The sequence below is a fragment of the Denticeps clupeoides genome, chromosome 12 (assembly GCF_900700375.1).
Source record: "Denticeps clupeoides chromosome 12, fDenClu1.1, whole genome shotgun sequence".
Classification (NCBI taxonomy): domain Eukaryota; kingdom Metazoa; phylum Chordata; class Actinopteri; order Clupeiformes; family Denticipitidae; genus Denticeps; species Denticeps clupeoides.
The window spans coordinates 10,707,140-10,733,137 of NC_041718.1; the positions used below are offsets into that span (position 1 = coordinate 10,707,140).

A 25,998-nucleotide genomic window follows, 5' to 3' on the forward strand; every position below is an offset into this window, starting at 1 on the left:
GGTTATTTTTCTGCTGTTTGGTGCAGTTTGTGAATATTTGTGTATGCACCCACAGATACACTTATCTTTTATGTACCTGATAAATTTACTAAAACAGTTAAACTTGATTTTCCTTCCGGAGACGTCATGTGTGTCACTGTTTTTTCTTATTAAATAAAATATTGCTGTGTGATCTAAAATGGAGAACAATATATATTGTTTATGACAGTTTTGACTGATGATCATGCTGTATTAGGTCTGTGTCAGTGTTCTGATGATGATATTTCTCCTGTTTTCTCCTCTGAGCAGGCATACACTGAGGGAAACTCTGTTCAGCCTGAACACAAGTTCCTGCTCATGTGGAAGATTTGAGAAGATGGAACAGGATCCTCGTCCAGAATTTTTTTTTCCGTGAACGTGTGTGGAAATGTCAGACAGGATTAGGGATTGGAGCGTATGTGTGTGTGTGTGTGTTTGTGTGTGTTGGCGGGGGTTGGGGGGTGGATGAGACCGCGCCGGGTGCATTTGATAATGGGACCCCTGCTGGGATGAGGAACAGAGTGGGGGGAGGGACGTTAGGGACGGCTGTGGAGTCACGCTCAGCTAAACGCGCAGTGGGGGACGTCGCTCTGTCAGTCTGAGATATGGAAACATTTTTCCCCGTTCTGCCAGGAGAGAGGAGCATGCAGAAATACACACACCCACATGTGACTGTACATGTATGCGCAGATAGATATAATGTAAAATGGAAAAAATGGAAAACTACCCAGTTTACATAAGAACAGGGCAAACACACAGATGGATATGGATGCACACAAACACACATTCAGCCTTCTGTGGTGAGCAGAGGGGTGACAGTGGTGAAAGCTGAGCTGTTCTGTTACAGTGATTAGTGCTGGTTTGGATTAGTAAAGCAGTCAGCATCTCCATCCTGCTAGCCTTGGTCAGATGTGTCTACTTCCTGACCACACCCTTCACAGGTACTTCAAATACCTACTTGTCCAAATGTTATATAAATATTTTTTATATCCTATAATGAATAGTATTATTTTATGTATTGACTGCTAAAACGAAACCAAATAAGACAACTGCTGTTAATTTTGGGGACAGACTGTCTAAAAACATGAAAAAACAGCCACACTCCGCATGCATGCTATATGCACACACACCCTGTATTTTCCGTAAAGTTTGTTTTATCCAATATTTAAAAAAAAACATAAAATTTGGATTGGTGTCCTAATGACTATGCACTTAAAAACTAAAAGTTGTAAATGGATCATTGCTAGCATTTACCTTAGTTGAAGTCTTGCATTATGCATGGGATGAGTCTTTATGCACGTTGTGAACTGGATTTAAGCTTCATTATCCTATTCGCCTGTATATTATGCAAAATGCACAAGTTCTTTTTAAAAAGGTTTGGAACCGTGGTGGTGTTTCTCTCATAAATATATACAGAGGGAAGTAGAACAGGAAGACCTTCATAATCTATTGTACATATCCATTAAGGGAGTAATGGGAATTCTGGGGTGGCTAACAAAATTTTTTTTTATTCACAAATAATCCTGGCAGGGGTGTTATTGTGTACGCAGCATGTGTGTATTCGTGCGTCTTTGCGTGTCAGGTGCTGACAGGCTTGTAACTGGCACTAAAGACCCACCTTGAGCTAAACTCAGTATATTTTATGGCAGAAAAACACATACAGGGTCAATAGGAGGTCAGTTCACCAGGCCATGTGTCGGAACATGTGTATATAGCAGAAACACAAATCACAGGTAAACGCCTGCACACCCTCGTGCACACACATAGAGGCATATTTCTGTTTGCTGAAGATCAGAGGAATGCGAAGAGCGGAGAGGCTCCTGGCATCTAATCCTGCTGTCACACCGCCTCAGGAGAGAGGAGCACGCCGCTGGGAGGCCTGTGCAGAGGACGGGGGAGGAAGCGATGGGGGGGGCAGGATGGCGGTCTCGTCCTCCGTGGTTGGGACGCCCTGCTGTGCAAAGCCTCTTTCCTCTGGTGCCAACTGAGACCCATTCTCTCTCGCAGCGTACTGGAGCCCTTCCAGCTCCGCGAGCCAGCATCACCTTCAGCCCTCTCTCCTTGTCTCCCGTCCATGTAATTTTAACTATCTATTTATTCCCTTCTCCTGTCTGCCTTTCGCTGTGTTTGCCAGCATCCACCTGTTTCCCGTTTCTTATCCTCATCGCTCTGTCTCTTCAAAAAATATCCCTCTCCCATCTCCAAAAGTTAGAACAAACCCCTCTTGATGTACCTAGAAGGACGTTGCAACAATTCACAATAGGGGGGGTCAGGTCATATTTCCGGGCAGTACTAACATTGGCCAGCAGATGTCACTAAATCTTCAGCTTGCTGCACCACTTCAAACGCCAGTCCTGCAGATTCTAGAAAGCAGGAAATAAAAGAACTTTTGACTTTAACAGCACGTTTGACTTCTCTGTTGGTGTTGGAAGAACATTTCAGAGCATGTCTGAAAACCGACACTACATTATATTCAGAAGTGTGCGTCTACCTGGTGATGCAAACAAAGAGTTCAGAGCAACTGTAAAATGTTAAAGCATCCCTGGCATCTGTCTGCATTACCCAGAAATTATTTCAGCTATTTGCAGTATCAAAAAGGCTCATAAAAAATTTGAAGGTGTAAAAAGTGCTGATATTACTGGCCATTGAGGAATAGTGTCACAGATGGAACATGCCATGACAAAATATTTTTTATAAAGCAGCAAACAGCATACGATGAAAGGTGGCAGCCCTTATTTCCTGTCATAACTGAAAATGGTGAGTTTCTCTCTTATAATTGTAAGGCTGTTTACAATTTCCCAGGCGAATAGCAAGATCGTCCCAAAAACAGCCTATTTTCCTCTGTGCATTTCTGTCACATGGTGCCAATGCCTAAACTTACCACCAAGTTGTCAAGCTAAGAGAAAAACAGCAATAAATAAATAAACTGCATGCATTTATTTCAGCAACTGATTAGCTACACTTCCATCAGAATAATACAGAAAGTTTTGAAACTTCACTTTTTGAACTGAACTGAAAAAATGCAGGGAAGGGCGATTTATGTGAGAGCATGAAAAAAATAAGCCATCATGCCCCAAACATGAAATACATTTAATCATATTTACTCTCCTCCTCTCTGAAAACTGTCCCCTCCATCACTTTTGGCTGACAATTTGAAATCACAATTGATCAAATGCAGAATCCTTTATGCGCTCATGAATAATGGATCAGCAAATGGGTGCACGATTCTGTGTTTTTTAATAATTCATTATTCTCAAGAAGGCTGGGATCACACCAGCGATGATTAAAAGAAAACAAAATGCATCAAAATTAATAGTCTGCCGGAGAGAGCTGGAGCCCGAGTTGTGTTTAGCGACGCTCTAGTCAGACTTCACCTTCAAAAATGTGTACAATTATTTCTAAGTGGGTTTTCTTTCCCATGAACACAGCCAGTCTGTCACCCAATCCCGGAAATCCTCTGACACACAGGAAATGTTTCACAGACCCTGTTTCACACCTGCACTCACTGCGCAGTGAGGGCTGTTTTTCACCCACCTAAACGAATGAAAGTGTACTGGGTGATGGGTTTGAAAGATTGCTACACCTCTTCACTGTAACACACTTTTAAAAATTGAGTTGTTTAAAAAAAAACAGAAAGTGGAATATTTTACTCAGTTCTAAGTGTAGGTCTTGTTAAAAAGCATACAGTGGTGGCTTAGCGGTTAAGTAATCAGAAGGTTGCCGGTTCAAATCCTGATCCCCCAAGGTGCCACGGAGGTACCACTGAGAAAAGAGCACCGTCCCCACACACTGCTCCCTGGGCGCCTGTCATGGCTGCCCACTGCTCACCAAGGGTGATGGTTAAAAGCAGGGGATGCATTTCGTTGTGTGCACGTGTGCTGTGCTGCAGTGTTTCACATGGACAATCACTTCACTTTCACTATTTAAATAGAAATGTTTGTGTGTGTGACATATTGACACGCGCAGGTTTAACTCGTACAGAATGAGGAAGAAGCCTGTGTGAGAGCTGTCAATCATCATCCCATCTAAAATATCATTAAAGATTGTGCACTAACTGTGCAGTTAGTTTATCTTCCTTCAGACACCGACACGACTAAGCAGCTCTTTCTTGTTTGTGTTCATTTTGAAGACACCTCTGAGCTTACACTAGGTTTAGACACAAATCCTTTTTACTTTGTGACTGCTTTATTCCCCTTCATGAGATACTCATTAATGATAGTGAATGATAAGAACGTTTTCAGAATAAACTTTCAGGACTATTGAAAACCATCCCTGTTGTCTAACTTAAGGTGGTGGAGAGAAGCCAAAGTGTCAATTGCTGTTATCACAGCAAAGGCTCCCTGCTTTGGAGAAACTCAAATTTTTACCTTGCTATTTTATTGATTTATTTTTACATAACCTCACATGTGTTATCACATAGTTCTGTGTCTTCAGTAAGTGAGTAGGTGTGGCCAGAATTTGGACTGGTAGTGTATTGCAACCACAACTCAGTTAAAACTTGTATGAGTAGGAAATGTGGCACATACTTGACTTTCCTGGGGACAGTAATTAAGGTTCTCAGTTGGAAAAAACTACTTCCACTTTATTTATTCCAAATAAACTGAAATTGGTAGCAATTATTCAGCACTGGCCTGGGTAAACGCTGTCACGTTTCTGGTGGATTCACTATTCATTTATTGGTTCCACAGGGGCATCAGAGCAAACGGTTAATGAGATCAGGGCTTGGGCGCATCTGCTCTGAGGTCATGACAACAGTGATGGGGCACTGGCATCAGCCAATGGTGCAGCCACACCCCAGTCTTCCTCAATCAGCCTGCTGCCAGTCCCAGCTTCATCAGGGAAAGGTTTGGATGGTCTGGATGGTCGAAGTCTGACCAGTGGACCCCTGATCAATACACTTGACCCTGCGCTGCTCCAGTGGGAGTGAACCTGTAATTAGTGAATGGAGATCAGAGCGGCTGATAAAAATGAACATGGGTAAATGTGAATTATTAACATCTCATAAATGCACACGTTTGACTTGTGAGTGTGTGTGCTCCTCACATATGCTGACACATGCGATTACATTCACACTCCATCACACACTTCAAAAGTTCTCGTGGAAAAAAGCCTCCAGTGTCAGATCATGCGAGGGTAGGGGTGAATCTTCACCTCTGTGCCTCCTTTAAAGTCTGACACCTTGAGTTCACCTACACGAGCTCTCACCTCATTTAACCTTCACCTACCCTCAACCTCACGCACACTCACACACACACATCCGTAGTGACCACTGCACACACACAGCACCTGGTTATCCATGTCGGGGTAAAGATCGTTTTGTGGTGTGTGGAGGAGGTTGCGATGGAGGGATACAGGGCAGACGTGCTCAGCCCAGCCTGGCCCTGTGGTGAAGTGTGGGGGTGGGACGGATGGGAGGACTACTGTCCCACTGAGTGGAACAGCAGAAGGAAACCCATCCCTGCAGAAGTAATGGCTCATGGGAGGTCGCGGTGGAGATAAGCTGGTGATCCCCACATCTCTGGAGCTTCAGGGGTCGCTGGGGTCAGCACTGGCCACCGCAGAGTGACATAACCGCAGAAGAGAATCCGAGGGTTCAGACAACTCTACAGCTGCTTTAAAAAATCCTGGCTGAGTCATATGGAGGTTTATACAAATGTATTCGTTTTGGAGTGGGCGTTATAAAAGATAAATGGAATGAGTCGAGGTCAACATCTCTTGGCGCTGCTGCCACTTCCCTGATATTTGTCTTCATTTGTCATGTGCATATTGATTAGGATGTTAATGAGGAAATAATGTTGCACTTGACTTTGAGAAATAACATTTTCAAAATTAGCATTGCGCTAGGGGAAAACTGCATAATTTACTTGGTCATATATAACAGTGTGCTTCAAGAACTCAGCATTAGGTTCATGTGCTCTGTACTAAAAAAAAAAAAAAAGTCCCTGAATTTTGCTTCTGAAAGTAATCTTGCAAGAGCAGCGGTGTTAGACATTATGGATTAGGTTCTAAGTGTTGGGGTGCTGAGAACAGATACCGCACTTAACTCCAGGGAGTAAATTTGTGGTTGTGCGCCCCCCACACCTTATTTCCTTTAGTGAAGACATACCCTCACTCAATAGAGGTGAGAGAGGTTCCTGCGCACACTCGATACCTCAGCAGCCATTTCGCTGATGGGGTGGAAATGGGAACAATTAAAGCAGAAAGACACTGCATAGATTAACAACATGGAACCACCCAGGGTCCGCTCCAGCTGTCATGCTTTTCACAATCTATCTGCCCCAATTCCTCTCCAAATCCCCCCGTTCCCCCTGCCCTCGGCTGGAGGGAGGTGTGTGTGGGGGAACCAGATGGGGATGGGGAAGAGGGCGTTTTTTTTTTTAAGGAGGAGAAGGAATATGAGGAGGAGCGACAGTGCTGGAAGACTGCCATCTTGATTCTGTCTGTTGTCACTCACGTTTCTGGCTCGCTGAGCCTCGGCGCAGAGCTGCACTCCGTGACGCGACATGAAAAAAAAAATTGGACCCAAGGACGCCATGGCAACAACAACAGGGGGAGATGGTGGGAGAATTAGCAGGCCATCACATCTGTTTCATAAGAGTGACTCATAAGAGTCTATGAATAATATGTCTGCTGCAGCACACACACAAACAAACACACAAATATTAAAACGCAGAGATGTACATTTACACTGCTCACAAAATAAATAACAAGCTTTCACCAATTATTCACCAACATAACACAATGTACACACTTGACGTCTTCTGTGTCGATAAATCTTGTAAATTACATGCGAGTAGTTAGTTGTGGGCTAGTTAAATTAATTTTTAGGTCCAAACACTCCTTCCAGTCCCAGAGGGAAGCAGAAATGAAGCAAAACATGAAAAAAAAGTATTTACAAACAGATAAATGAATCTTACATATATATTTGTATTGTGATTTCATTGTTGTTGTTCAGCAGGATAGGTAGACTGGTACGAATTTCATTTTGAAAGCTTTTTTAGTTTAGTTAAAACAGCATGCCTGCTTTGTGTGCTTAATGTTTTTCTCAGTCATATAGAATGCCTCACAGCAAAACCCTCATTGACTGGCCAGTTCAATTGCACTCAAGCAGTGATTACTCAATACTAACCCGCCCACTGAGAAACTTAAAGGACTTATTCTAACACTCGCACCCAGAACTTCCCCCCTGGCCCTCATTCACATGCACATCATAAAGGCACCACCATCATATTCAACCTCCACCACTATCACACACAGTCCAATGGTGATAATAGCAAAAAAAAAAAAGGGGGCCACCCCCGGGTGAGGTGCAATACCGAGGCTTCTCTTTAGGGTCAGGCCGAGGTGTGAGGAATGAGGATGAGGCTTCCTGCACAGGTGTGACACCCCGTAGAGGATTTCAGCACAGCATCATTTTGGAATAAATATACTTTATTTTCCCCTCCCCCGCCAATCTCTGGCCTCTGAGGCCCCCTGAATATTCAGGGAAAAACACTTCCAGGAGGGCGGAATTGAAATGGGGATCATTTCTTTTTTATTTCCCATGGTCTGATGGTGCTCACGTTGTTTTGGTAATAAATATAACCACAGTAATTTTGCACAGCAGAAGAAGGGTGCTGGGCTCACACAGAGCCTAGGGGCTCTGATTTCGCCCAGTGATTTGATCATCGCTATGGCGACTGGCGCATCTCTCACAAAACGCGGCGCTCCCCCCCTATGAGTCAGCCACGGGCTCTGTTTTAATTTTCGAGCACAATGTGCGATAGAGGCAGAAGTTTTTTTTTTTTTTTTTTTGCCTCCCTGGCTTTTCTCCCTTTGTGGCGCACAATGATAGCGAGTATCAATGCTGCTGAGGTCTGGTTTCCTTGATACCTCATGAATAATTCCCGGGCGTGAGCAGCGAGTGTGGAGCAGCGAGATCGAACGCTGTGGGGTGTAAAATTTAGGCTGATTTTTGGCTGGATAAGGAGCAAACGGGAAGCATAATCATCAGCGCCATTCTCCCTCATTAGAGCGGAGAGAGAGAGAGAGAGAGAGAGAGAGGGGGTTTCTCTCTCTTTTTTTTCCCCCAAGCTGAATGAGGAAGGGCCTCCTCATCCCATATCACCGCAAAACAATACATCCTGCTAGGACTCCCATGATTATTACTCCTTCTCATGCCGAGCCACTTCCATTGGGGACAAAATTCGTTCACAGACATCACAGCATTTCTTCCATCCTATATTTTAATGTCAAATTTTCGGAAATAAAAAAAGCTGTGAACATTATACGAAGTGTAAAATGTTTACGGAACTTATCTTTTGATACTTTATAATGCTTCAACTTCCACTGTTCTCCCTAATTAAGAAGCCCCAGTGATGGAGTTGAAACGCAGGCATGTGAAAGAGGGTGAAAGTCAAAGTGCTCGACGCGCCTCGTGCAGTACGTCTGATGAAAGATTCGGGAGTCTGTCAGAGGACGGGCGCAGTGCTTGGAAAGAATACTTTGAAAAAAAAAAGAGGGCAAGGAAAAAGGGGAAGAGGAAAATGCTTACCCCCACTTCTCTCACTCAGATCTCTCGCTTTGGATTCAGATGCCATGTGTGCAGATGGCTGACAGCTTCTTGGCAGCACGGAGTTTCTGTTTTTTCCTGAAACTGAGTGATTTCAAAGGCATCCTCAGGGCAAAGACACTGCCACTTAGACCCCTTTGTTCTATTATATATTAACACAATCTTGGCTCAGAATAATTCATTATGCCACATAAAAAAACATTGCACAGACAGACATGGATTGTAGACAATGCGTTTGGACTGGCACGTTAACACCAATGGGGCTGCAACAGTGGCTCCCATGCAACTGGCAATCATTCGCCTGGTCTCAGATGGTCTCATTCTTTTCTCTTATTCTACCCCACATGACCCCGTGTTGTTAGAAGGGAGTGGACATTCAGCTGTGCCTGTCACGGTTGCATCTACGATGTCTGACAACATCGCAGTAGGAGGCGACTTATAGTGGAAGGTGCTCTCAGAGACTGATAGATGAAACCCAAATTCAGGAGAAAAGCCCTTCCACAAGAATGTCAAATCTAAATAAAATATCAAATGGATTTTTTGAATCAAACGGATTTGTATGGAAGCAGGAGGAAAAAAACTAATTGGTCATACCGCCTGTCTGGGTGAGCGGGTTTCTGTCTTCAACTGTTATTACCTCACAATTCACAACACGGGGCCCAAGAGGACAGTGGTACGTGTGTGGCTGGTTCTGCGGCAACGGCTCTGATCACAGAGTGCCACAGACCAAGATCGCATCAAATGAAGGTTATGGAAATACCGGTCCACAGGAGAATATGGCCTCAGCTGATCCTGCTGCATTATTGAGAGGGAATTGGCGGTGCTATCACGCAGGGCTCCCACCTCCTATGCATTATTTAATACTACGCCGCATCAGGAGTCTTTCACTTCCTGTCACGAGCAGTCATTTTCCCAATGGTAACCCCTCCTCATCCTTCCCTAACCCCACCCTCAAATCCCCCATCATGCCTTTTGTGCCACTGACAGTAAATGCACTATTTAAAACCATAGACCTTGTTCTAAAATTACAAATTATATACCTCTGCAACTAGTGTCAGCTGTATCATTTTGGTGTCAAAAAATGACACACAGCAGAAAATGAAATGAGTTCATGACTGCCCGAAACTGTGCATTGTACACAGCTAGCATGGTTAGCATGTTTTTGAAACGTTTGTGCTGTTGGGGCCAGATCTGGGGGTTTGAGACATTAGGTGAGTCGCTGCATTGACAAACCCTTATCATGACTGAAAACTAATCTCTTAGTTTCCTTCCTGATGGTGATAAATAGGCCCTCTGTTTGCACAAGGCTGATTTGTACATTCGCAAATTACAATATCGATTCAAAGACAGCGGTTTTCCACAGTCGCGCTCTCACTGGCAAAAACACGTTATTCATTTAGCTGCTTATCTTCCTATGCATTCATCTATGTACACACACTGAGATTTGACCCATGAGCTCGGTGCTTATCTTTGCTTATTGCTTATGCAGTGGCCACAGGCCAGCATGCCATCCCAGTCTGTCGGCATATATTCAACCCCTCATACATACAATAACAAGTGTGTGGCCCAGCATCTGTCATGCAGGACAATCTGCTGTTTCGTCTGGTCATCTGGCGAATGATTAACAAACGGTGTATTATTTAGCCTATCGGACGTGCCCAGTTGTAGGGAAGAGGTGACCATGGTTGTAGATGGCATCAGAGAGTTTACCCTGAAATTTGTGTCAGGAGGACGGATGATAACGCTGCTCACACTCGTCCTCGGGTCCCACTGAGACACATGTGGACATGTCTGGACATGACAAGGCTTTTCATCAAAGTCTAGGCTGGTCACAGTGCCATTCTGAGCACAAACCCTTGTTGGTGCTACTATGGTTCACTTATATATTCAGATGGTTCTACAGAGAACCCAATGTTACACATTCGCGCTCGCCTGGAGAACAACTCACATTCACAAATTACAGGGACACTCCCTCTGGAGCAATGTTGGGTTAAATAATGAAATCCCCCTGACTTTGTAGGTCATGTTATGATGAACCCTTTTCCTCCCCAGTTCACTCCTTTAAACAAAGTGTTCTATAATTACGACAGTCAGAACAAAGTGTTCTATAATCACACACTGTTAAATAATTACAGTCTGTGGTGCTTCGGAGAGCAAGAAAAACAACAACAACAAAGACAGCAGCACATATGGGTCTGTAAGGCACATGTGGTCAAACTGTCTTCTTGCCACCAGCTCTGCACTCTGCGCCCTGCTGTAGCCATGAGGGTGTAGCCGGAGGCGAGCGCTACCCAGGCCATCCCCAGGGCACAAAGTCCCCCCTGAACACTATAAATGTCAATAAATAGATGAATGGCCTTGGTCCCTCACGTTCCCTCTCTGCCTCCAGGTGTAGGCTAAAGCGCCCCAAGAACTGTCTGCACTGCCAGGCAACTAAACACTATAAACCTGACATTTATCTTTTTGATTATGCGGCCTATCAGGGCACGCAGGCACGCACTGCCCCGTCCTGCTGCTGGCAGCAAGGCCTTTTTACATGGAAATGCGGGGTAATTACCATGTGGCATAGCAGGGATATTTACTAAGGGATCAGTAAGTGGCAAGGGATTTGAAGCAGGGTGCTCTTCTGGGGCAAGGACCAGATGCAAGGAAACAAAGACAAAAAGTGAATTTAAACAAAAAAGACAGTAAATGACCAAGAACCTGGATGCTCAGCTGATTTGGAGTCAAGGTGCAAGAAGGGGTATCAAGAGGCATTTGAAAATGTCCTGAATATTTATTCATGAGTGAAATGACCAGAAAAAATCTTTCAACAATGGTATATAAATTCTCACTGTAAAACATTTCAGTACACATGCCACTGTGTCTGCCTCATCTGCTAATGTATTTCACTCAGACGGCCTCTGAATCAGGAACAAATGCTCTATCAGGAACAAATTTGTCCCTGTTGGGTCGACGTACAAGCATACGCACTTCTGTGTTTCCATAGTGACCCACGATGATGGTTCTGGTTGAATGGACCCATAGACGAGACATGGCTGTCAATGGCTGTACCACCCCAGCTCCCCACTCCCCCAAACACGCTGCTACGCGTGCAAGCACTGCTAAGCAATGATTCAAGTGAATAAACAATCTAATGCTGTTTAAAAAGATAAGGGCAAAAAAATCATTTCCACTTGAAGCCCCTCTGGACAAACATCGACCAAATTCAATTTCCAGTAGTCTCTGATGGCCACGCGTGGCCATTGATCAAAAGCTTAAATGGTTATGTGCAAAATCTGGCACAGCACACCCCCACTCGGTCGCCACAGTAAACCATTTACTATTGGCTTCAATTAATAGTAGCACTTGACCTGGCCAATTATCTTGCAATACTGTAAGATGGTTTGGTTTTTTTCCCCATTGGTCTCTGGTATTACTCTTACTGGTTGCATAAACTGCTAAAATGTTTAAATTCACATTTAACCATACATTTATTCATGTACAAAATAATATGTTTCTATTACTGATTGGTCCATGGTGTTCAGATCATGTCAGACCTTGTGCACTTAAGTGTATGAGTAAAAAGCACGGAGCAGTGTAGGGACAGCACGGAGGCCGACAGGTCAAATGGGAAATCAATGTGTTGACAAAATCCAGTTATTTTAAACAGATCAACTGATCCTTGAGCCAGTCTGTCGACACATAACAAGATCCCCACGTGAACGCATATCGAACAGATTGCGAGTATTTATAACAATGTCATCTTAAGTGCTTAAAGCCTTAATTAAATTACCTTCATGTGAGTCACAAAAATATAAAACTTAGCTTGTTATATAATATAGAGCTAAAGTACTACGGTAGTGTTGCACATGGTGACACAACGAAATGTGTCCTCTGCTTTTAAACATCACCCTTAGTGAGCAGTGGGCAGCCATGACAGGCGCCCGGGGAGCAGTGTGTGGGGACGGTGCTTTGCTCAGTGACACCTCAGTGGCACCTTGGCGGCTCAGGATTCCAACCACCAACCTTCTGATTATGGGTCTGTTTCCTTACCTGCTAGGCCAACCACTGCCAAACCCACTTAGCATTAACCCTTGCAAATCTGGTTTATACATTTAAAAGTAAACTTAAAGGAATCTAAGATGAAAGTGTGGTTCACATTCAAAGAACATTTGCATCAATTCTTCAGTATATTAATGGATGCTATGATGATTGTGGCATAGACACATAAGTGAAAAATCTCCCATAGGTTTTCAATAAGATTGAGATCTAGCCATTTACATTTTCATTATTATCAATGTTCCTGTCACATGTGAACATCATTATCCTGGTAGACAATCTTCCATCCAAAGATGGAAATATGTCATGAAAGGATAAAGCTGATCATCACCAAGTATGGAGGACAACTCTACTGCAAAATGCTTTACAAACACGTTGCTTCACTCATTAATGCATACTTTTCCTTTAATTTGTCACCCATCTGTATCTACTAATACAGTGGCTTCATTAATTAGCTGGCACCATTAAGATGAAACGGTAAGAGCTTATTAGGTATTCAGTGGAGGGCGAGCACTGTGGTGATGACAGATCTCCTGTCTGGTGTCACACATCGCACATTCGCACACACTAGCATGTCTGGCACCAAGACGCATGAAAAGCACTGGTGAGGAGAGAACTCAAGTCTCCAGAGATCCAACTGTATCTGCAAAGGGGTTAACAAGCTGCTTTTGATATTTTTCTTCTAATTAACACATTAATCTTATGAATAAATGTAAATGCTTGGCCTCACTGGCCGCCGTGTGTTTGGCATTGCAGCTTCCATCATCAATCACACACATGTGTGCAGGGATTCAGCAGCAGCAGGGGTATCTGTGAAACTTGACCCTGGCAAACGAATGTTGTACATGCCTCTCTCTCTCCCTGTCTGTTTCCGTCTTTCTTTCGTTTTTTTTATAGAGGGAGGGAGATGAGGGAGTAACTGCTGCATGGCATGTAAATATTAATGGAAATTCAACCTAGGATAACATCAGACAAAGCTGTTGTTTCATCAGGCATATCCTCGGACATGCTGTCTTATTAGACTAACCAAGGGATCTTTCATCACAGGCAATTGCAAGACACTTCATTTAGACAGAGTTAGGGCGAAAATGAGATTTACATTCATTTATTTATCGGGGCAACATTCAAGTTTGGTGTGAAGCTTAGGGAGTATCAGGATTTGTAAAAGTTGGGTTCTCACATTGTGGGGAGAGCTAACCACCACAACAAGCAATATACTGACTACCAGGAAGTAAAATTCTATATCTATTTATATTTAGTTATGCCTGAATATAAAGAGTATTTTTGCATAGTGTTTGAGAGCTGTTAATCTTGATAGAGTGGTCTGGGGGTATGGTAGTAGCCTAGTGGGTAACACGCTCGCCTGTGAACCAGAAGACCCAGGTTCAAATTCCACTTACTACCATTGTGTCCCTGAGCAAGACACTTAACCCTGAGTGTCTCCAGGGGGGGACTGTCCCTGTAACTACTGGATAAGGGCGCCTGATAAATGCAGTAAATGTAAATTTTAAATCCCAGTTGACCACTCCCAAAAACATCATTAAAATTAATCTGGGCGTCGTAAATAATGACACATGATCAAAATCTCTTCAATATACAGTCAAAACAAGTAAGTGATCTGGGATATTTCTGGAAACATAATTCATGTGACATGATCAAGCATACCCCATGCATTTCATCTTATATAGCCCTTTGAAAAACATATTTATTACTCCATTTATACATTTGACTAAAATTAAAAATGTCTGTCCACAACATGTTCAATGGTTCATGGTTTACATGATGAAGAGGAATGGACTGAACATTGGTAGGGGTGGAAGTTGCCTAGTGGGTAATACATTTGCCTATGAACCTGAAAACTCTGGTTCAAACCGCACATACTACCATTGTGTCTGGGGACTGTCCCTGTAACTACTAATTGTAAATTGATCTTCAGTTTGATAAAAACTGAAAAAAGTCAATGAATAAAATTTTTGAAGAGAACACACGTTTTAATGAGTTCTAATTAAAATGTATGTCTTCAACTGCTGATGATGGTAGCAGTCGATTTAAGGTAAATGTAACATAAATTTCAATTATTTTTCTCCAAACTTTAAAAAAATCTCTGTGAAATACTGAATGGATGCACAAGACAAAATATGATTTAGTTCGCTAAACTGCTCTAAACCAGTTGGGTCGGTTTGTACAGTTATCGCTGATGATCCACACTCACAATCATTGAACCAATCTGTCAGGTCCAGCCTGCAACACCATGGCTTTTGACTTAACACTACTGATTATTCCATCTGATTCTAACTACATATTGCCTTAATCCTCAAGATGGATGAGGTTTAGCCTTTTAATGCTACAAAGAATTGGGTCCATTTGGGTTAGGAGGGATTCATGGCAGGATTGCAAGGAAATAAAAAGAGGCTCCAACAAAAGCACCCATATGCCCCCCCCCCAAGATAAATTCAATTGCATATGATGACTATGATCCGCCAGTGGAGATTAAACGTCTGTGGATTAGCATATTGTTTTCGCTGTGCATAAAGTGAGAGCCGGGTTTCAGTCACTGCTGAAAATAAAAAGTGATGACCTGCACAAAGCTTCAGCCCGGTCCATGATAAGCATGTGACCACAGGCAGCTGGGTAATGAGTTGTCCTCTGGTGTCCAGTAAAGATGCACAGATATGCATCTGGCTCTAAAGGGATGTGTAACAGCTTCCAAATTACAAGCCTGCGGCCAAGCCAAATATCGTTCTTCTTTCCCTCATCACAGATGGCAAGCCACATATAAATTCAGAGATGTTTGTTCCACCATGAAGTTTAACTTCATTTTCAGTTCCTGGAACTGACATTTGATATCACTAGAGCATCCCGGTAAGGTATCTACCTAAACAATCAGACCATGAATTTCACATTTTGGCTGCATTGCTGCATTACTAAGACATGGACAGGCAGACAGAGAGAGTGAGAGCAATGGGAGAGGAATGAGTGTTTGTTAATGCAGACTTTGGCATAACTGTTTTTAATGTAGAGCCGGCTGGACTCACGCAGTGCACCTGGGGAATTATGCCGGATCGATGTGACCAATCACTTTCCATGCCTGGCTGTGTCAATTACTCAGTTCGGAACCCTTCACTCGCCCCTACTCAGCCACACACACTTCACACTCACACTGTAAACGAATTCATGTACAGTAGCATTCAATTAGCCATTCTGTTACACAGAAAAACAAGAACAATGGTTGCTTTATAGTCCCATCTGCATCTAGCCACCATACTTCACATTAACAGCCTTGACATGCATGTTAAAACAAATGGGCAAAGTATGCACTAAGACAGAAGGAACTTTCACCAGGTTCTCCTGGATGTGCAGCAGGGTCAGTAAGGCTGATAATAATTATAACAGAAATAATAACAGAAACTGTCCAGCCTCTCTGACTATATTCCCAAGTCAATAAAATTCAACCCCATTAACGTAAACTAAATATTACCCTTTTACCAAATACAACCCTTTGCACTATGCAAACTGAAAAGATTGACCACAGATACAACCAGCACATATGCCAGAGTGTGTGCTGGGTTCAAACTGGAGTTTCCTGTTCGTCCTGTGTTCACTTGATTCTAGATTGTTCTCACCTGTTTATGCATGTTTAAAGCTACTCTGTCTGTGTCTGTTTTTCATAGGGTTGTTGTTTGGTGATGTTTTACCCTGTCTTGTTGTTTTGTAGTAAATCCCCTGTCTTGTGTATGCGTCCTGCAACTGTGACAGTGGGGCTATGTTGCATGACGATGACCTATTGAGAGGCTGTATGAGTGTTATTGCAGGCCAAGCATTTATTTAAATCAATTGCAAATGATCAGTCAATACATGGATTTGAGCCTGACCAATGCCAATCAATAGCTTCCCAGGGTCTGATGTAGGAGTCTCACATTTACAAAAAACCCTGCACAGAACTAGAACAGGATGTATTTAAAGAAAAAAATATTAAAGAAATAGAGCTGACACCAATGTAATATTATACATAAAAGAAATCCTATGTCTAAGCTTCATTGTGTTATATTTTTGTGCTTTTATGTTGTCAAAGCAGAGCTCCTGATGTGTGAAGCAGTGCTTTATGGGAAAGGAGTGGAAATGTTCTGTGTCTGGTGCTTAAGTACTGTTATTTGGATAAACAAACACACATAGTACCCATTAAAAACTTTGCCCAGAAATGTTTTTATACTATCTCTAAAAAAATTACCTACATCAATAATATGTTTGCATATATCTGTGTAAACATGAGTGTGATTTGGGTGTGTGTAGTATTTGGTGTGTGAACAGGTTCTATGTGCCGTAGAGACACAGTGAATGAAACAATCTGCTTTACAGTCACCATGGGTATAAACCCTAAAACATTTTAATTAGTTTAGTACTAATTAAATTAGGTATTTTATGGTAAGCAGCATTGGATGTTCATATACAAAAGTAATGTCATTTTAACCCCTTTCTACAGAGCACAAAAAGCAACTATTTAATTTACTCCAAAATTCAGTTTTTAAATTATAAGATTAATGCATGTTTTGAATTTGTATTAAAGATGACATTTTATTTGCATGATAAATGAATATTTTACAGATCTGTATTTGGTAATTGTTTTTCTTATCCAGCAACAACCAAGCAGGGAACATAGGCATTGAGATGCTCTCAGTTACCGTACAGTACGTGTGTTTGTGTGAGTGTGTGTTGGTGTCTGGGGGCCATGTGAGGGTGAGGGCGCAGCTGGCCGTCACTCAGGCCTGAACTTCACATCAGAGTAATCCTCAGCAGGCTCCCATCAATACTTCATCCTGGCGACAGGAACGTGTGCACGCGCACCAACCCACACTGGCATTTCACAGGTCATCACGCGCCCAGCGGGACCCCCGCGCCATTAGGGCCCTTCTGACACACGGACGCGGAGACACACTGTAATCACACAGAACCAGGAATCTGTCCTCACAACTCTGGTAAATGCACTTTGTTGCCATCAATACATTTCCCTTTATTACCGCCTCTTACACTGGCACATGTGCTGATCCACATCATATGTGTGTGTGTGATTGTGTAGCGCGAGAGCCAGCAGAAGGCACGTGTTTGTGTGCTGATTAGAAGAGTGTAACACTTAACAGCTGGAGTTCTGCTGAGGGAGGACTGGGGAAGATAGAGGAGGAAGAAAGTGGCAGAAAAAAAGAGGCGGAGGCAAAAAAAAAAAAGGGAGCGTGAAGGAGAGAAAGGAGGACTGGCAACATTTCAAAAGGAGGAAAGAAAATAATCCGTAAAAGGGCTGTGGCCGACTGAAGCACAGCAGACAAATCTCTGATGTTCCTGAGGTGGGCTTTTTTCTGCTGCGGCAGATGTCACATTTAAAGTGAACGGTGGAAGACTTTTTAAAGGTCAGTGTGAACGAGGGCATCGGAGAGATGAATACATATTCTACCCGGCTCCACAAATGCTGAACGTCTCTGCACCACTGAACATCACAGAATGTCTTGTGAGAGAAACACTTGAACTTTGTTGGATGTGAAATGTTCTCGATTAGAGACTTTTTTATTTTCACTTTTTCCGAACTCTTGAAAGTGCTGTGGGAGGTAGCTGCCCTCCATGTGGGCTACATTGAATCAGTTGCATAAGTTATGGTCACTGTTTTTTTTCTCCAGTGTTTCTCTAGACAATGTACAATAATAAAAAATTCTTATGCAATGTTAGCATTTTAATTCTGTTTCATTCTAATACATATATATATACATAACATTTCTGTTATTATGTTTCAGCCCTGACATTTATTGCTTCCTTCTTGGTCTTCTCCACTCCGGAGCTCCTCCAAGGACCTAATTTAAACTTTTCCATTATTAAAATGAGGTAGCAAAATCAAATGCATTCAATCAAAAATGCTGATAAATAATTAATGCTATGTGATCAAGGGGGGGGAAAGGTGGATGAGGATGATTCCAGTAGAGGCCACCAAGAGCCCAACACACTCCCCAGAGAACAAGCAGATGTTTGCAATACAGGCCCATCAAAGAAACATCTTGGGACACACACCAGCGAGTAGTAGGATGGCAGGCCTGCCAGTTGTCAGAAACGTCCACACAGGTTTGCTGGCCGCCTGCGCTAAATTCATTAATGAGGCAGAGGGAGTTGATTTGGAGGTGAAGTGAGCTCCGAAAGGAGGACTCGGTGAATGCAATTAGCACATTAAACAGCATGCATGGGCGAAAAAGATCTGAACAGAATCTTCTCTTTTATATAAATGTTTCTTTTTATTTATTTTGTATGCAACTGTGATAAATGAGAAAGGAACATATTGCTCAGTTCCACTGAAATGATTAATGGTTTGGTTAAAATCCAGTAGGGCTCTGCAGGAGTAGCATTGTTCATTTTTTATGACTTGTTTTTTGGCCCAACATCAGAGCTGCAATAACTTGCATGGAATTAATTCACAATATTTAAATACTGTACATACATACTCCACACAATCCCAAGCATCGGTAAAATATATACTTCAAATAATAATGAGGAAAGAAATTATGTGGGATTAGACACGGCCCCTGTCTTTCCTGTTCATTTGAATTGCACGCACACACGCACACACACACACACACACACACACACACACACCTCCTGCGATCTCCCAACACACATTGCTATTATACCCATGAAATTAAACTGCAGCTCCCAGGAGATAGCCGGGCAGATTATAGACCACTGCAGGTATTTAGAGGTACACATGTCACGGTGAGTCAAATTAATTTCATGATAGCCCAAGACTTAAAAGGATTTCATACCTCCCTGTCTGGCATGTATATTGTATGCCCATTAATTAGGTTTTCCCTGTCTGGAGTGGTAATAGATCACCATTCAGAGGCTAACTCCTCTCCGAACAGCTCCCTCCCATGTAAGATGGAGAGTGCGAGCTCACAGCAATATCGCAGGACAGCACACGCAAAAGATTAAGCACTATAGAATAAGGATCACCGCTCTTTAGAATTCACCACATGTTAGTCCTGAATTAGGGGACATTAGGCAGATGGCTGATCGCAGGGCGCTATTGTGATCGTTAACAATAAGAGCACAAATGTTCAGCTTGCAGTTAAAGTATAGAATATTCTGCTCTTGCTGTGTGTATAAAATGTAGCATTTGTTTCTTAGGAGATGAGAAACTATCAGCCATAATGTTTTGATGAAAAAGTTTAGAAAGGGAGGGCCATATAGTTATGATTGACACACCCTACTTCCAATTTCTGGATGATTTAAAACCAGGTGCAGCACAGTGTCCATCTCTCTCACCTGTAAAACTAATCAAATTTGAGTTAAATTGTTTATTCTCAGGGCTTCCTTTGCATATTTTGACTGTGATTCTACTGTAACATTTAATTTATCGTAAAACCAACATGCATGAAAGAAGTGTTTTTTTCTCTGCGTGCTGAACCTTAATAACATGGATCATGTTAACATTTTAATAATTATATTCATATTGATGCTGATATACAAAAGTACACAGTTTCACACACTAATTTCAAAAACTTTATGACCAATTATATGTATTCTAAATAGATTACGTTGCATGTAGCATAACATATTCAGACATCACTACTTCTTCAAGGTCAGTGACTGCAGACCAAGTCAAATGAGCAGATTGTTTTAGCTCATTAATTCAAGCATTCTGAAACTTTTGCAAACATACACCAGGTGATACAGATTATTTCTAGGACCAAACCAGAAGGTAACAGTCCACCTATCCCAAAGCTGGTTGTTTTGTACATTCAAAGACAGCGACATAAAGCCGGTGACATTCAGAAAAAGCATCTGCATTGTCAGCCTTGACAGCCCGAGTTCAGTTGAGGTTATCGTCCTCTCTCCCTCCCTCACTTCCTCGTTTCTCCGCCAGCCTCTCCTGTTCATCACTCTCAGTTGGAGGTCATAATCATTATCTGTGGCTCGGTGCTGACAGGCCTGCCTGGAGGGTCTGTCTGTCGTCGGGAAATCTACGGCCCTCAGTCAAGAAAGTCACCGAGAGGTGGTGGGCAATGACGGCCCCTGCCTTGCATTTAAATGGCAGTAAATGGTGTTCTCTCTACTGGAGACTGTCATTTTCCCCCTGTAATGGTGTCTGATGGGAATGTGTGTGAGAGCGGCTGTCAAGCTGCCGGCTCGCGCTTGCTCTTAATGTGCTGAGGTACTGCTGCTGGCGGTGCATTCTGGGTATGTGAAAAACAGCTCTTCTTCAGCAGGAGACAGTAGAAATGGGGACATGGCGAAGGTTTTCTTGGGTCTGTCTCAGAAAAGTCCTCAGGGCTGGGCTCGGAACTAAAGATTATGCAATGTTCTTTTTCAAAAAATTCTGAATGTGAAAGTGCAAGAAGCTGAAAGTGAAGTGATTGTCATTGTGAAGCACATCACAGCACACAGTGCACACAACAAAATGTGTCCTCTGCTTTTAACCATCACCTTAGTGAGCAGTGGGCAGCAATGACAGGCATGTGTGTGTGACAGGAGCATTGTGTGTACTCAGTACTCAGATCGGGACTCGAACCGGCAACCTTATGATTACGGAGCCACTTCTTTACGTGCTAGGCCACCACTGCCCCAGGTTTTAATCAGGTTTTTTTCTAGGATTTAATAGGATACTGGACATAGTTCACTGTTACACTGAAGGTATTAATTTAGTAGTTGAAAATAAAAATATTTTAAAATGTAATAGTAAGGGAACAACAGCTTGATCATGCATACAATCAATTGAACTTTTTTTGTTTCCTTTAGCAGTTGATCAATAATTTTGTGAGTTCTTTATTCTTAAAAAGTAATACCTATACCAACTAATGTAATTATATGCAAGATGTTCTTATGGCCTTCATTGGTTGTGCAAACTATTATAACATCAAGTTATGTTTTCTGTACTTTGTTTGTTTCTTACACCCAGAAGACCAAATTTAATGCATTTTTTATGAACAAAGTTTAAAATGTGAGGAGCCCATAGGGATGACGGACAGCTCTGACACACCCTACTTCCTCATTCTGGATGATTTAAACTCCCCCCGTCAATATGTCACACTCAAATAGTGCACTTTCTTTCCTTTCTGTCCTCCTCTTTCCTCCCTCCTTCTACACCTTGTTCATGGGCTATCAGTAGGCATCCACCACCAAAACAAACTTGGAAAATGCTTGCTTTAATTCAAGACTTTGAGTTGGTGAACTACATATTAAACAGCTCATCAGAAATATCCCCAAAATGTAATGGTCAGTAAATAAAATTTATTTGCTTTTGAATTGTAACTTACTATGCAATATATATGTGTATAATGGAAACATTCTATACAATATGTACATGTCAATGTAATTATGACAGCCTGTCCCTTATTAGATGTGACACTTACAAACAACTGTCAAGTTTACAAAAAAACTTTACAAAAAACTCACACAAATCTGTCTCAACAGTAACATGCATGATCTACACTATTCTCATATTCTACCCTGTCAAAATGCTGATGAGCTTTTTAAAAAGCCCATTGCATTCTTCCAAGTGCTCAGCTCTTCCCATATTCCTAACAACGCAAACAAAACCAAAAACTCCCACTGCACACTTCACAACCACCCGTTCCCATTATGCAACCCTGAGTGCATCAGTATTCTCCGTGCCAGGGGCAGGACAGTCGACCGACTTGTTAGCGGAGGGAAGAGATTCCTGCATTGGACAAATGGGGCACATCAGCAGAAAACATCAGGCGGAGGGGGAACGGCTCATCCGGGGGGCTTCCCTGCTGGTGCACAGGGAGAACAGAGCCACCTTGGAGAGAGATCAAGAGTGGGAGCCAACACAGAGAGGTGGGTCCCACAGGGCAGCGGGCCTAATGCTCCTCCACCCTACTGCCAAGATCAAACTATTACTAAACCAGAGGCTGACGCTGCCTTGCAGGTACACAGTAATTGGTACAGGATTCTGGCCCCTAGTGGTTTCGGCAATTGGAACGGGGGAGGGCAGCGGATGTGGATGTGGGGATAGAGGGACTTCGGGCAGCTCCTACACCTCAGGGAGGAAACCTGGGAGAGATGGTATCATACACCGTGGAGCAGGAAGACTGGGGTATTTTATGACCCGGTATGGGCTGGTAGACGTCTCCATTGTTGCATTTTACAATGTTTTCATATGAAATACATTAACATAAAATATAAATATTATTTTCCAAACTATAAACACATAACATCCATTGTTATTTCAAGTACACACAATGTTACCCCCAAATGTTATCCAAGTTGGTAATTCATTTGGAAATGACAGTCAGGATGCAGCCAAATGTCATCCTGGATGATATGTGCCTCAGGGTGATGATGTTTCCTCTGGATGGGGGTCTTGATGTCTGCATATTTTTTTACAATTTTAAGCACATACCTAAATCAGACAAGACACTCTTTTTTATAAAAAAAAAACACTGGGGCAGGTTTATGTAATGTTATGTCTGTTTTTAAATTCCAATTCAGAATTGTTAAACAACAGTCCATAGTCATATGAGTTGAACACATCAGTGGCTTTATTATGTTTTATTTATATGTTATCAGGTAACAGTTACCTGTTAAACAAATTGCTGTTCATTATGTATATTTTTAATAAACAAATTTTTTTTAGCGAATTTTAGTGTATTCAAACATGCTGTTATCAGAACAACAAGTCACAAGAGACCATGCATTACAGTGATTTTATCATAAGAAGATTTTAGAAATCTCATGGCTTATCCCTGCTGAAAAACAGTTGGATTGCTTTAGTCAATGGTCTGTGTGTTTTGATAATTATAATGCATGATTATCACTGCATGGTTTTTAATCAATGTGCAACAATATTATACAGTACTACTGTTATTATGAAATCTGAACTATTATCAATGCATTTACTCCAAAAGAGTTGAGAAGAATGAGATTCAATGGTTTCTATACATAACCCTACATTTTTATGGTCTTCATGTTGCAGGTCTTGGCTTTGCATGATAAAAGTTTGTGAACCAACTTAAATTGGTAATGTTTCCTCAGAAACAGGAAAATGTTTCTTTAAATGGTCTGATTTTCACATGGATAACTTTTCTCCAAATGTCATGAGAGGTTTAGCATATGGTGACCCGTGTCGATGGTTTATGGAGTTCAGATGTCTTCATTCATGCTGAACATTCCCTCTTCGCTAAACCTTCTGGTCACTGAGGCTTTGTAATGTGCTACCCCTTAGGATGTAAAAATATGAATGCCATGAAATTAATAAATGTGCTTGCAATTAGCACCATATTTAAACTGTTACAGGAGGCTTTCTCATGTCATTCTAAACCCACAAATGCATATTTCACAGCAAACCCAACACATATTGTGCATTTTCCTCTGAGTCGCACTTGATGGACTATTAAAGATGTAATGTATCTCATTTACCGAGTGTTATTCTGAAGGGTTTATGTTTATAGGTTTTAGAGTTCAGACATTATCAGGACAGGTAAGCAGCTCTCTTTTTTACATAGTTGTCCCACTTCATAGCTAATGCAACAAAAAAAATCACCTCAGGCGCCCTTTCTAGGGTAGGATTTAAAAAGTAGACAATAAAACAAAACCCCATAAGCACTTAGACCATGTAGACAATACCGTTATCCAGTAACCTATGCTTTTGAGAATGTATTCTCCCCTATTTTTCAAATTGTTCCTGCTGTGCAACTCTTCAGAGGTTAATCAAGGTATTTTAGTACAAGCTGATAAAAAGCCACTACTAGAACCAACCGTTGTCACAGTGCTCATTATACATCATGAATGGGACAGACTTAGGAATTTAGGAATTGGAGGAGTCAGAATTCAAAACCTGGAAATCAGCTAATGGAGATATTTTGAAGCATGAACAAGTGCAGATGTGTCTAGTGACCATGTTTTAGTGATATTTGACAATGTCTTGTGTGACACAAACCTGATACTGGTGGTAGGGTGGTAGTAGGCTAGTGGGTACCACACTCGCCTACGAACCAGAAGACCTGGGTTCAAATCCCACTTACTACCATTGTGTCCCTGAGCAAGACACTTAACCTTAAGTTGCTCCAGGGAGACTGTCCCTGTAACTACTGATTGTAAGTCGCTCTGGATAAGGGCATCTGATAAATGCTGTAAATGTAATGAAATGTAAATGATACTGCACATGCCTGATGACTGCGTATTTTCCTTCCCTCTTGTTAATAGGCAATTGGCTGTACTGCAAAATTAAATATCAAGCATATTCATGGCATTCTGAGAAGGGACATCCTGGTTTTATATCTTATTTGCTCAAAAAGCTCTGTGCCACAGCAGTGGACGGAATGAAGACGAAGAACCCATTAGCAGAGTTAGAGGATGGAAGAGGACAGAGGAAGGCTCTCTCTAGACAATCTGTCTCAGTAGGGTTTCAAAGGGCATTTCATGACTGTGCTTCCTGTATGTACTGATACCAAAAGTCCCATCAGACAGATGTTCTCCAGCACAAACAACAGACTTAAATGTTAAAAATGGCATAAACAGCTGTTTTACCCTCTTAGTGGAGATGAGAGGACAACATGCCACAAGAGATGTTTTTGAGTAACTTCAAAATGGCTGTCAGTCCAGTTGTGCTGGGGAAAAAAACTCGGTTTGATTTCATCTAGCATAAGTCTATAATCCTCCACAAATCCCAAACTGTGGCTCTGTGCAATGGTTCCCCCAAATGGTCCCTGCACAGCAAAATTATATTTATCCTCTGCCCATCCTGAGCCCCCAGTCTACACAAATAAGAGAAAATCTGTTGCAAGCCTTAAATCTTATTTCAGGAAACATATGCTTAAATGAGCAGTAAAGTAGAGCTCATTCATTTAAAATGAAAAAAGAGAGCTTTTAATGATTTTTTGCTAATAAGCCACATTTGAATAGCTTTACACTTTAATGGCTCATAAGGCAATGGCACCAATAAGGCACCTTCTAGGAAGGTGGTGATGTTGAGTTTAACAAATAACGGTGGGAGTGTTGCCTTGTGGGTGTGAACACTGAGCAGCTCTCGGCTCCAGAAATCCCTTGAATCTTCAGACGACAACATTGGTGAGAGGGAGGTTTTATGTAATACCACGTCTATTTCCATGCTGTGGGTGTATGTGTGAATGAAGGGTAGGAATCAGTGGTCAGGTGTAGATGGGTAATTGCAGATTTTTTCAGCAGACGTATATATACTGCACCCTGGCTTGCCTTGTTTTTGTAAAACCACCCTGGGAGAGCACCAGAAATTGTATGCGTGTGTGCACATGAGTGTGTGTAAGCAATAAGCCATCCCTCTTATGAATAAAAAAAGAGCCATGAGGATGAGGGACTCCAGTTGTCCGTGCTTGGGGGAGAGCTGATTGTGTAAAGTGCTGGACTACAACCTCTTAAAA

General features: G+C 42.1%; 1 long non-coding RNA gene across 1 annotated transcript in view; it reads right to left on the reverse strand.

The window, feature by feature from the left end:
- The window catches only part of LOC114801333 (uncharacterized), a 43,357-nt gene that overhangs the window by 1,125 nt on the left and 16,234 nt on the right, over nt 1-25,998 (reverse strand). The gene's annotated exons all lie outside the window — the stretch shown is intronic.